This window comes from Trachypithecus francoisi, unplaced genomic scaffold (assembly GCF_009764315.1).
Source record: "Trachypithecus francoisi isolate TF-2019V2 unplaced genomic scaffold, Tfra_2.0 Lachesis_group18, whole genome shotgun sequence".
Lineage (NCBI taxonomy): Eukaryota > Metazoa > Chordata > Mammalia > Primates > Cercopithecidae > Trachypithecus > Trachypithecus francoisi.
This window is the reverse complement of record NW_022681463.1, coordinates 29,022,070-29,036,183: the sequence shown is the minus strand read 5'-3', so window position 1 is coordinate 29,036,183 and position 14,114 is coordinate 29,022,070.

Genomic DNA, 14,114 nt, shown 5'->3' with positions numbered 1-14,114 from the left:
ATATGTTCAAATGCTTGAATTTTTGGATAACTACTGAGTATTCTATTGACTGAAAATCCTAACATGTTTTCTTAATTTTCTATTTTTTTCCAATTTTACTCTTGAATATTTGATGATAGGAATCACTGTTTCTATATATCTTATACACCTTTGATTCACTTGCATTTTATCAGTACCAGAAACATGAGAAATATTCAATTGTATATATAGGGGCATACATTTGTGTTATCTATATATCTACAGCTACTTCTTAACACACTATAGTGTTGCATCTCTATCAACCCATCATAAGTTGAAAATATTTTAAGTAAAATATGCCATTAATAAACCTAACTCATTGAACATCATAACTTAGCTTAGCCTACCTTAATCACACTCAGAAAGCTTATATTAGCCTACATTTGGGCAAAATCTTCCAACATAATGCCTACTTTATAATAAAGTATTAAATTCTCATATAATTTATTGAACGCTGTACATTAGGTTAAAATCCCAAAAGTTTTATACCACTATAGAGTTGAGAAATCATAAGTTAAACCATTGTAAGTCAAGGATTCTGTGTGTGTGTATGTGTGCGTGTGTATGATATATTTACATATATGTCTATGCAAATATACAATCTATCATCTATGTATGTATCTATCATAAAGAAGAGGTAAAGTAGAGAGTAATAAATATTTTATTACTTTGTTGATGAAAAATGACCAGAGCATAATATAGTTGTTTGAAAAACATTCTATCATTTTACTTCCTGAAGTTTTCATCAACGTTGATTGTGAGATAAAATAAAAATATAAATGACATATTTTCAAATGACTTGATTAGATTTTGAGATACATTTTTTTCCAGTAATCCAGTAGCTAAAGGAATAGGGAATGGTGCTATGCGAAACAGCATGATATTATCCAGAACACAGCTACACATTCTAATATTTTATTTATGTTATTAGACATATACAATGTTAAATGTTGCATTATGTCAATGGAATGTTTTCAAAAATACTTTTGAAAAATAAGTGTTCTCAGAGACACAACAAAAAAAGAGAATTTTAGACCAATATCCCTGATGAACAGCGATGCAAAAATCCTCAATAAAATACTGGCAAACCGGATTCAGCAGCACATCAAAAAGCTTATCCACCATGATCAAGTGGGCTTCATCCCTGGGATGCAAGGCTGGTTCAACATTCGCAAATCAATAAACGTAATCCAGCATATAAACAGAACCAAAGACAAGAACCACGTGATTATCTCAACAGATGCAGAAAAGGCTTTTGACAAAATTCAACAGCCCTTCATGCTAAAAACGCTCAATAAATTCGGTATTGATGGAACGTACCTCAAAATAATAAGAGCTATCTATGACAAACCCACAGCTAATATCATAGTGAATGGGCAAAAACTGGAAAAATTCCCTTTGAAAACTGGCACAAGACAGGGATGTCCTCTCTCACCACTCCTATTCAACATAGTCTTGGAAGTTCTGGCTAGGGCAATCAGGCAAGAGAAAGAAATCAATGGTATTCAGTTAGGAAAAGAAGAAGTCAAATTGTCCCTGTTTGCAGATGACATGATTGTATATTTAGAAAACCCCATTGTCTCAGCCCCAAATCTCCTTAAGCTGATAAGCAACTTCAGCAAAGTCTCAGGATACAAAATTAATGTGCAAAAATCACAAGCATTCTTATACACCAGTAACAGACAAACAGAGAGCCAAATCATGAATGAACTTCCATTCACAATTGCTTCAAAGAGAATCAAATACCTAGGAATCCAACTTACAAGGGATGTCAAGGACCTCTTCAAGGAGAACTACAAACCACTGCTCAGTGAAATCAAAGAGGACACAAACAAATGGAAGAACATACCATGCTCACGGATAGGAAGAATCAATATCATGAAAATGGCCATACTGCCCAAGGTTATTTATAGATTCAATGCCATCCCCATCAAACTACCAATGAGTTTCTTCACAGAATTGGAAAAAACTGCTTTAAAGTTCATATGGAACCAAAAAAGAGCCCGCATTGCCAAGACAATCCTAAGTCAAAAGAACAAAGCTGGAGGCGTCACACTACCTGACTTCAAACTATACTACAAGGCTACAGTAACCAAAACAGCATGGTACTGGTACCAAAACAGAGATATAGACCAATGGAACAGAACAGAGTCCTCAGAAATAATACCACACATCTACAGCCATCTGATCTTTGACAAACCTGAGAGAAACAAGAAATGGGGAAAGGATTCCCTCTTTAATAAATGGTGCTGGGAAAATTGGCTAGCCATAAGTAGAAAGCTGAAACTGGATCCTTTCCTTACTCCTTATATGAAGATTAATTCAAGATAGATTAGAGACTTAAATGTTAGACCTAATACCATAAAAACCCTAGAAGAAAATCTAGGTACCACCATTCAGGACATAGGCATGGGCAAGAACTTCATATCTAAAACACCAAAAGCAACGGCAACAAAAGCCAAAATTGACAAATGGGATCTAATTAAACTAAAGAGCTTCTGCACAGCAAAAGAAACTACCATCAGAGTGAACAGGCAACCTACGGAATGGGAGAAAATTTTTACAATCTACTCATCTGACAAAGGGCTAATATCCAGAAGCTACAAAGAACTCAAACAAATATACAAGAAAAAAACAAACAACCCCATCAAAAAGTGGGCAAAGGATATGAACAGACATTTCTCAAAAGAAGACATTCATACAGCCAACAGACACATGAAAAAATGCTCATCAACACTCACCATCAGAGAAATGCAAATCAAAATCACAATGAGATACCATCTCACACCAGTTAGAATGGCAATCATTAAAAAGTCAGGAAAGAACAGGTGTTGGAGAGGATGTGGAGAAATAGGAACACTTTTACACTGTTGGTGGGATTGTAAACTAGTTCAACCATTATGGAAAACAGTATGGCAATTCCTCAAGGATCTAGAACTAGATGTACCATATGACCCAGCCATCCCACTACTGGGTATATACCCAAAGGATTATAAATTATTCTACTACAAAGACACATGCACACGTATGTTTATTGCGGCACTATTCACAATAGCAAAGACTTGGAATCAACCCAAATGTCCATCTGTGACAGACTGGATTAACAAAATGTGGCACATATACACCATGGAATACTATGCAGCCATCAAAAAGATGAGTTTGCGTCCTTTGTAGGGACATGGATGCAGCTGGAAACCATCATTCTTAGCAAACTGTCACAAGAACTGAAAACCAAACACCGCATGTTCTCACTCATACGTGGGAATTGAACAATGAGATCACTTGGACTCAGGAAGGGGAACATCACACACTGGGGCCTATTATGGGGAAGGGTGGGGGAGGGATTGCATTGGGAGTTATACATGATATAAATAATGAATTGATGGGTGCTGACAAGTTGATGAGTGCAGCACACCAACATGGCACAAGTATACATATGTAACAAACCTGCACGTTATGCACATGTACCCTAGAACTTAAAGTATAATAAAAAAAAAAAGAAAAAGAAGTGTTCTTTATAGAATCACTGTTTTTCTTTTAGTTTATTTTATTCCGTGGCATTTATCATTATATTTTGTAATTTAATTAAATGATGCCAAATTAGATGGCAGACAGGTAAAAAATGAAATTTAGCGGCGGGTAGTTCATGACAGTTTTTCTATTAAAACTAATAAGTTTTATGAGTGATGGGACGATTAAATGGCTATGTTAAAATTTATATGAATAATCAATTCATTGGGTGTAGTTCATGCAGTATAGATTTTAATGATTTGACGTGACAATGTTAATGGAGTAATTCTACTTACAAGCCCATCTTGATCTATTCAATCTATAAATAGTTGACTAGCCCTATTAATCAAGCTTCCTGCTAGATAAAGCCTTATGTATTGGAAACTAGCCCTCAATAATTGAAAACCTATATGAATATTGAATGTTAGTGGGTTAAAGTTGAAGAAAATAAGAAAAGGGAAGGACATGTCAGCATGGCTATAATGTGTATTTGGAAGATGAGAGCATTTGCTCAAAACGTCTTTCACAATACACAGCTCAGTCTTAAGCTAAATCACTCTCTAAACTAGGAAGGAATAAACACAGGTTTTACATATGCATGCGTTTGTGTCGTTGTGGTTTTGTTGTCACTTAACCAAAAACCTGTGCTTCAGTTTGGTTGGTATGTTTGACATTAATTTTATATTTCCAATTATTATCAGATCTGTTTAAATATTCTAACTGATTCATAAATCTTTCATGGTATATATATATATATATTGTGTGTGTGTGTGTGTTTGCGTGTGTGTGTAGCTACATGGTAGAATATATATATACTCGAAGTGTGGCAATATGTAAGTTGATAATAAAAAAACTGATTTTACAACATAATTACTTTACTAAACATAACCTTTACGTATTTTATTTTTTGCCAAATATACAAGGTTGGTAAACTCAGAATAATAATATTATCAATTGTAATTGTCATATACACTTTGATTCTCCGTCCATAAAAAATACCTTCCTATCTGAGATCACGCATTTCATTATTTTTTCTTTTATGCATTATGGATAGTATATTTACTAGTTTCATTACACTCAATAAGCAATTATATTTATTAAACTTGTCTTCGAGCCGATCACTCCTATTATAGCAGTAAAACAATTCTTTGCGTATTTTTTAAATTTAGTAATTTTTTTGATGAAAAATGAAAAAGAATAGAATTGTAAATTACAACAGAGTAAAATATGTAATAGGTGAACAATATTGCCTTAATTTCCCAGAAGTCACACAAAAGATACTGGCTACTTATGATTATCAAGAGGTTTTAAATGTAATTGAAAACTCAAATGTTCCATGGAATATTCAAAATAAAACCAAGAAAAATTACAGGAAATGGAATTTTGTATGTGATTGTGCGTGTGTGTGTGTGTGTGTGTGTGTGATGCATAATTTTAGCCTTGCTTTTAACTTGGTGGTAAGAGAAAAAGATTTTGTCATACTTGCACCATTTTTGCCAACACTTCTGATTTTTTTCCCTTTAACTATTATTAAATATTTAGGATTTTAAAAATTCCAGAATTATTTACACAGATAAAATATGTTAAGCAATGGATCATGATGCTATTGAAGTAGGACAGAAAATGACATTTTTGAGTTGTCAGGCTGTTCCACTTAATCAAAGCATGCTTAATTAGGGAGACCTCTTAATTGGGACTTTCCCATCTTATCAAATCGAGCCTAATAACACTCAACTGTAAAGACAGGTGCTTAATTGGGATAGTAATTCTAGATAATTGGGGGTGCCTGCGGGTGACCAAGAGTAGCTTACATCAATCTGATCTGAAGATATTATGCCTTTGCAGGTGTCTCCCGCTGCGCTTCCTTATTTGCTTTCCAAGAATGACCTCTCCACTGTTAAATGAACAAATGTCCTTTTAGCACTGACTGCTGGAAATTTCTATTTCTAGCTCAGTTTTTAATCACACTATCATTCTTAAATTTTCTTTTATTATAAAATAACTACATATTATTTTACATGGGATAACTTTATTATTAGCACTTTCAATTGAATTTTAAAGCAAACAATTAGCAAAAGCTAGGAAATAAAATACCACAGATTAAATACTCTATAAGACACTACATTATAAAGAATAATAATTAACACCTTTGTTCTCTGAAATATAATAATTCTTATATTATTATAACCTAGCTTAATTTCTTTTTACTTCCATACCATTTAGAAAGTTCAGTTCCTACCATAATAAGTGTTATATAGGGGCATATTCACAGATATCAGATTATATGACTAGCATCAAAATGCTGGTCCCATTCTCCCCAAATAGCAGATACTCAAATAAGTTGACTGAATTTGGAAATGTAAACTTTTTTCTTCTATTTAATTAGCTATTTTTAATTAAATTAGATTATTAAAACAATGCACATAATAAAATTTCGTTTTATTCTGTTTCACTTAAGAAGCTTGCAAGCTCATTGGATGAGGTAGAATTTTCTCTAAATATACTTCCAGTTAGAACAAATTTCTTTTTTTAATTCTTTTTAATACAACTTTTAGTAAGAGTAATGTTAATGTTCATGTTTCTCCCTTTAAGTCAAGACACATAATATTTTACAGCTAAATGTGGATGCCTTTAAGAGCCATAGAAAAGTTATATTAATTTATTGTAAATAAAAATTCTGTATAATTAAAATCCCTGGAAATTAAAAAAAAGTTTATGAGGCTGTTTAAATTAGTAATTTTAATAACTTCACAAAGGAACATTTTAGAAATAGTCCACTTTTTTAAGTATGAACTGTAATTTGAACATATATACACTATATTTTATGTTGTAAAAAATCAATTGAGTAAAACATTCTAGAAGAGAACAATTCCCTAATAAACTTAACCTAATTTTAAATTTAAATATTATTCTAGTTTATTGTTTGTGAGGCTTTCTTTTTATTTCAAATTTCAAAAGTGAAGGTATGTTTCCAGTGAAAATAAAATTGGCAGTGATTTCAAAGGCTGGCAAGGTTGGAAAATAACAGAAACCTTCCTTGGTTGCTGGTAGAAATCCAGAATGGTATACAGCACTTTTAAGGATAGTTTGGTATTTTCTTAGGAAACTAAACATAGTCTTACCAGAAGATCCACCAATCACACTTACAGGTATATACATCAATTAAGTTAAAAATGTACATTTATGCATAAACTTGCACATCAATGTTGATAGCAACTGTATTTGTAATTGCAAAAGGAGAAAAGGAAGAAGAAGAAGAAGAAGGAGGAGGAGGAGGAGGAGGAGGAGGAGGAGAAGAAGAAGAAGTTGTCAATATGTCCTGAAATAGTTGATTGGGCAAACTCTTTGTATTCATACATTGAGATTTTAAAAGAGATTCATACAATGAGTGATTTAAAAAGAGCTATCAAACCATGAAAAAATATTAAGTATCTCTAAATGCACAGACTTAAGCAGAAGAAGCCAATTTGCAAAAGATCATGCCATCTTATTCCAACTATATGACATTCTGGAAAAGGAAAATGATAGAGGTGGTATAGATAAGATCATTGGTTGTCCTGATTTTGAAGAAAGCGAGGAATGAATAGGCAGAGCACAGGGATTTTGAGGGTGATAAACCATTCTACTTTACATTCTAATGGTGCATTAATGACATTCTGCATTTGCCAAAACACCCAGCAGAACTTACATAGCAAAAATAGTGAATTTTATTGCAAACTATAGACTTTAGTTAATATATTAATACAGGTTCAAAAACTGTAACAAACTTGCCACACTAATGCAGAATGTTAAAAATAGAGAAAATGGGGTTGGGGGTTACGTGGGAGTTCTCTGCACTAAATGCCAATTTTTCTGCAAACTAAGCTATTCTAAAAATACAGTATTAATTAAATAAAATAACAGACCTATTCAAATGGAGAAGAGAAAACAGCAGATTCGGGAGAGGCTGAGGAGGAAAGTGAATGCTTATGCACTATTGATGGGAATTTAAATTAGTTCAGCCACTGTGAAAAGTATTTTGGAGATTTCTCTAAGAATTTGAAAAAGAACTACAATTTGACCCAGCAATCCCATTACTGAGTACTGAGTATATATTCAAAAGAAAACAAATTATTCTACCAAAAAGAAACATGCACTCAGACTTTTATGACAGCACTATTCACAATAGCAAAGACATGGAATCAACTTAAGTGTCCATCAGTTGTGGACTGGATAAAGAAAATGTAATACATATACACCATGGAATACCACACAGCCATAAAAAAGAATAAAATCATGTCCTTTGCAGCAACATGAACGCAGCTAGAGACCATTATCCTAAGTGAACTGGAAGTCATTATCCTAAGTTAATTGATGCATGAACAGAAAATCAAACACTGCAAAGTGGAAGTTAAACATTGGGTACTCATGGACATAAAGATGACAACAATAGATCCTGGGGACTTCTAGAAGTGGGAAAGAGGGAGGCCAGGTTCGACAAAGTACTTTTGTGTATTATGCTCAATACTTGGATGGCAGAATCATTTGTTGATGTATCTGGTTACCTAAGTTACAGTTAGTGTATTCTTTGGAGGCCTACATTATGTATGTGTGATCAATTTTACCAACATACTACAATTATGTATTTCCCAACACAGTCATTTTAAAACGTAGTACACTCAATATTCTTTTTTTTTTTTTTTGAGACTGAGTCTCGCTTTGTCACCCAGGTTGGAATGCAGTGGTGCAATCTTGGCTCACTGCAACTTCTGCCTCCCGGGTTCAAGCGATTCTTCTGTCTCAGCCTCCCAAGCAGCTGTACAGTTGTAATCCCAGCCTCCACGGCCTATTTATTTTTGTGTTTTAGTAAAGATAGAGTTTCACCACTTTGGCCAGACTGGTCTTGAACTCCTGATCTCAGATGATCCGCCTGCTTCAGCCTCCCAAAGTGCTGGGATTAGAGTCATGAGCCACTACTCCCAGCTGACTCAATATTCTTACAGAGAAAATAATAGCACTGTAAAAAGCACATTTAGAGGGAAAGGTGAAGATACAACTTACACAATATCAATCCTCAAAATCAGAAGAGGTTCAGAGAATACCACCCAGAAATATGGGCAGGCAGTATTTATAAACAGAAAAAGTAAGTGATACATAGAAAGAGTTTGACTGGTGGCTGGTCATTTGCCCTATTTGCAAGTGGTGTGATAAGGCATGTGCCTTATATGGACATGATTTTCTTAATTGGCAAGCTGTGACTGGCTAAACTCAGTGTCATGATTTGACAAGACTCACCTATTTATCATAAGAATATTCAAAGTTATGTTTCTGGTGACTTACCTACTAAGTTAGGTTGCAGTTCTCTAAATAAAAACTCAAAGTATTGAGGCAGCCGTAAGCCAAATTTAGCTCAATTTAACAATCTCCCTTAATTTTAGCCTCCCAATTTTGAGAGACTGATGAAAATTTGGACATTGATACTATTCTTTGACACCATCACAATGAGCTGGCTTGGTTTCAGTATGGAATTCACAATTCGCGATATCAACTGAATGATTATGTTCTCTTTATGTCTTCACTATTCAAATGTTGTGAGACCACTTGGTGTATAATGGATGGCTACATCAGAGAATTGAACTATTGAGAGAATACAGCACACCAGGAAGAAAAATATGATGTCTGTCAGGAGTATAATATGAAAAGACTAAAGTATACTCTTTTACAGGAGCCATCGCAAATCGAGACAATTAAAATAAAATATATTGAAAGTGAGTCAGAAGAACTATCTATTTGTTTTTATCAATTAGCTTCTTTGTTGATTTCTTGTAACTGTTTATCATAGTAGATACACGGACTTATCCACGTGAAGCAGAAAGTGTTAGTTATTGTACACACATTCCCCTGTTTACCAATAAAATGTTCAAAGAAAATCATGCTAACTAAAGCAATTTAAGCAAGAGAATTTGAGGTTCTTTGAAAAATCATAGTCTTTACAGTAGAGTCAGTTAAAGTAGCCAATGTTTGAAGCAAAAGTCTAATAATAACCTCTTCTACATATACGTCAAACCAGAAGAGACTGCTACAAGATGACCATTTAGAGGGACTCTACCAAAAAATGTCCATTCAGAGAGGTGTATGCCTGCTGACAAATTCTTCTTTATTTGATCATTCAGATAAAGAGGTATTCAATTTTCAATTTGTCTTGGAGTGAGAATGGTACATTTAAGATAAAAATCCCTCGCTGGGTGCGGTGGCTCAAGCCTGTAATCCCAGCACTTTGGGAGGCCGAGACAGGCGGATCACGAGGTCAGGAGATCGAGACCATCCTGGCTAACACGGTGAACCCTGTCTCTACTAAAAAAATACAAAAAAAAACTAGCCGAGCGAGGTGGCGGGCGCCTGTAGTCCCAGCTACTTGGGAGGCTGAGGCAGGAGAATGGCTTAAACTCAGGAGGCGGAGCTTGCAGTGAGCTGAGATCCGGCCACTGCACTCCAGCCTGGGTGACAGAGCGAGACTCCATCGCAAAAAAAAAAAAAAAAAAAAAAAAAAAAAAAAAAAGATAAAAATCCCTCAAGGCATTTTCTTGGTATTCAGTTAATTCTGGTTCTATTGGGTTAGCAGTTTTATAAAACCAATCAGTTTTATTAGCATTCTGGGTATTCTTACCAAGTCCAACAGCATAATCTTAAATTTAACAAAAACTTGTAAGAGTTATTTTCATGAATGTCCTTGAATACAAAACACTGGAGGCTTAAATTGACTTAACGTTGTCATGGTTAAAGGTTTCATGAGAATTAATTACAATAATAATCTAATTGACAAGAAAATTTGGTTATTTCTCTGGAACACATTTTATGATAATAACTAGAATTCTGGCCAATAATATTATAGAGAACTTTCACTTTACTAGGAATTTCACAAAATTGGTAGAAAACATTATAACACAGCCATACAAATATGACTGAAAGAAGGTTTATTATCACTTATTATTTCACAATGTTTTCATATAATTATTGTATTAAAGTAGCCCAAATAGTTTAATATCTCTTTTTTATAAGGTGACATGTCTTTTTGAAATGTTCCAAGGGCCCATCTAGAAAACCCCAAAGTTAATTTTAGGCCTAAAAAATGCTTGGTTTAGAATTTCATTTTTGGAAGATTTTCAAAATTATCAATGGTTCATAAACATTTCATCAAAATAAAATCATAAGTCATTGTGAAAATAATAGTCATTTAATTAACCAATGGGATAATTTTAAAAATTCAAAGACAAAAACAGTAAGTCATGTAATTGTACACCAAAAAAACTTTAGTTCTTTAACATAGCGAACTCCATTTCCTTAAATAATCAAAATTTAATAAAGATATCACGCAATAACAAAAAGAAATTATTTTGACAAAACAGGATCTTTCATCATGCAACAACAAAAAGAAATTATTTTGACAAATCAGGATCTTTGTTTCCTAGACTAATTATTTAAAAAGAAAAGAAAAACTTTTCACAACCTTTTATTAACAGCAAATCAATACTCCAAGAAAACCTTGCTGTTTTAACAGAGAAGACTAATTTTACTTTTGCATTGGTGTACTTCTGATATTAGTGCTTAATTATTAGAAAAAGTTATAAATAATTTCTCTTTAATTTCAGTCATCTTCATCACGTATAAAATTCCTCTCACAGGAATCATCTTCTACAAAACTTCTACGACTTTCTTGTATCCTTCTAGTTATTTGTCCTGTGTTTTTCCCGTTCTCATTTGAAACAGCCAGTCACTGTATGTTAGGACAAAATAAGAGTTTTTTCCTCATTATTTCTAGTTTTATATACCATATATTAATTATAATTGTATTTATTTATTTGTTTATTTTTAGATGGAGTCTTGCTCTGCCACCCAGGCTGGAGTGGAGTGGCATGATCTTGGCTCACTGCAACCTCTGTCTCCTGGGTTAAAGTGATTCTTGTGCCTCAGCCTCCCAAGTAGCTGGAATCACAGGCACCTGCCATCATACCCAGCTAATTCTGGTATTTTCAGTAGAGACATGATTTCACCATGTTGGCCAGTCTTGTCTTGAACTCTTGTCTTCAAGTTATCCTCCTGCTTCGGCCTCTGAAAATGCTGGGATTACAAGGTGAACCATCATACCCAGCCTATTAATTATCATTTTAATCTTTAGCAACTATGAATTAGCATTCTGTAGATTAACACTGTTTTATAATTTATAAAAATAGATGCTTTCTGAAGCTATTTTTTAAAATTTATTGACACACTCATATTTAGATTTCCCATATCATATTAAAATCTAGATGTCAAAAGCATATAAACATAAACTTACGTTCAACAATTAATGTTTTCACATTTTATCTTATTTGAAATAATATAAATAAATTTATAGTAAATGAATATTGTTTATAATATTGAATAATAAATAATGAATATTCATCATTTAACTTAGCAAAACTCCAAGCCTGTAAGTTAACAGTGAGATTGGAAAGCTAATTTTAAATACTTATATTGTAACACAAAACAAACTAGCTGCCATCAAGTTATTTTCCTGGTTACTACTTGTAAGTGTATGCACATGTTAGATGTCATCACAGAAGCAAGAATCTAAGGACTTAAATACATGACTTGTTTTTTCTTGTTTGAAAACTGTACTTGATATACATGATATAATGAACACTGCATTTTCACTTAAATCTTTGTTCTTAGGTTAAACTTGTAGTTTGATGATCCTTAAAAATATTTAATGGAAATAAAAGTTGTAGGCCTGTATTATATTTAATATTGAGAAGTCTAAGTACATGCCTTTTTAATTATACAAACAATATTCTTATTAAGAATTGTTTATTCTACAAAGATTACCCAAGTCATAAAATCTTGAAAAGCATTTGGATTAGCTCTCATTTTCACTGAGAGAATAATTAATCTATATAAGCACTTACTTTTTTAAAAAAAGCAAAGTTTTTTTAAATTTAGTGATATCAAAAGAAGAAAAAATTATTATGCATACAAACATGAGCTAAAATACAAACAAAAATTAATTTTGTAGCTTTCATTTTAAAAATTTAGCCTGTTCCAGGTATAAGAATAAAAAACCCACTAATTTGTTAAACAATAACTGGATCTCAATTGTTTTTGTGCCCAAGTGAACAAGATGTCCTGTCGAGATGGTTAAAGCTTTTAACTAGTATTTCTGAAAAAGACTTCTAGGATTTTTTTTTATTTGCCTTCTGTAGAATATCTTTTGATTCACGTAATCTTTTAGATGACTCTCCATAGCAATTAAAGTGTGCATTCCATTGCTTTTGTCCCATTTTGGATTCTTTCTTTTCTAATGCACTTCACCAGTAAACATTTTATCTAGGTTAAAACTTCCCCACTGTGACCACTGTAGTTCCAAGTTGTTCTTGGTAAGGTTAACCTATTTTTTAAAAAATGCATAGGATCTGGGCCCACAGTATTTGTACACAATGTTAGCAGGTATCCCAGGAGTTGTAGTCATGCAGTCCTGGTGTTCCTGACTGCTGATAGTTGCAGGAAATCACTTTTATAATGTATCTACCTGAGACTTCTAACTGATCCAATCCAGTAAGTTATCAGATACAATCTGATCCTGTATCTAGTCCAGTAATAATTGTTCAACTACAGTCAGAGAGCTCAAAACACAAATTCATGGAGTTCTAATCTGAGAGAGAATTCACCCAAGAACCCAGTTGCTAAAGAGGTCAGTGAATGCAATGGGCCTGGCTAGGTACCTTTGCTTTTTCACTCAATGCTCCTGAATATCAGTGAAGGTCTACATCACTCAATTTCTGATACCAAATTATTACATTAAAAAAATTAGACAAATTAAATTTAGTAGAATTTCCTTGAGAAAAGAACAATTTATGAATTGGGCAGCACTTAAAACCAGGAGAGGTTCAAGGAGCTTCAACTAGCAACAAAGGAAGACCATATGTACAGACAGAAAAAGACAGAAAGAGGGTGTCTGCTTTTGTAGATGTAGAGAAACAGCTTGATTGGTAATAGCTTGGCATTTTCCTTGTTTAGATGTGGTGAGATGAGTCATTCACTTTAGATGGACATGGTCTTCTCGGTTGGAATTCTGTGATTGTCTAAAGTTTGGCTGCTAAGATTACTTGAGACTTGGCTGCTTATTTTAGAATATACTAAAATATATTGTATTGCAGTTTGCTTACCTACTGTTAGGTTGCAGTTCTGCACATAGAAACTCAAAGTAAAGAGGCAGCCTTATGACAAATTAATTCAATTTAATGGTATAAGAAATCCCTGAATTAATGTTAAAATTGAATTAATAATAATGAGGAAGAAAGAAATAATGTCCAAATAAACCAAGCAGAAATATGACTTTTAGATATGAATATATGATAATTGAAACTCGAATCTTATTGTACATTATATAAGAATATGTTAGATGTAATTGCAGATATTTAGTAAAGTTCTCAAAAATTATAAAAGCTACAGCAAACACTGCAATTAAAGTTTAGAAATGTAAAGAATACATTTTTACAACACAACATTTATCTTAAAATTATTGCAAATGGAGAGAGTATAGAGAATGAGGAAAATATATTATGCAGAAT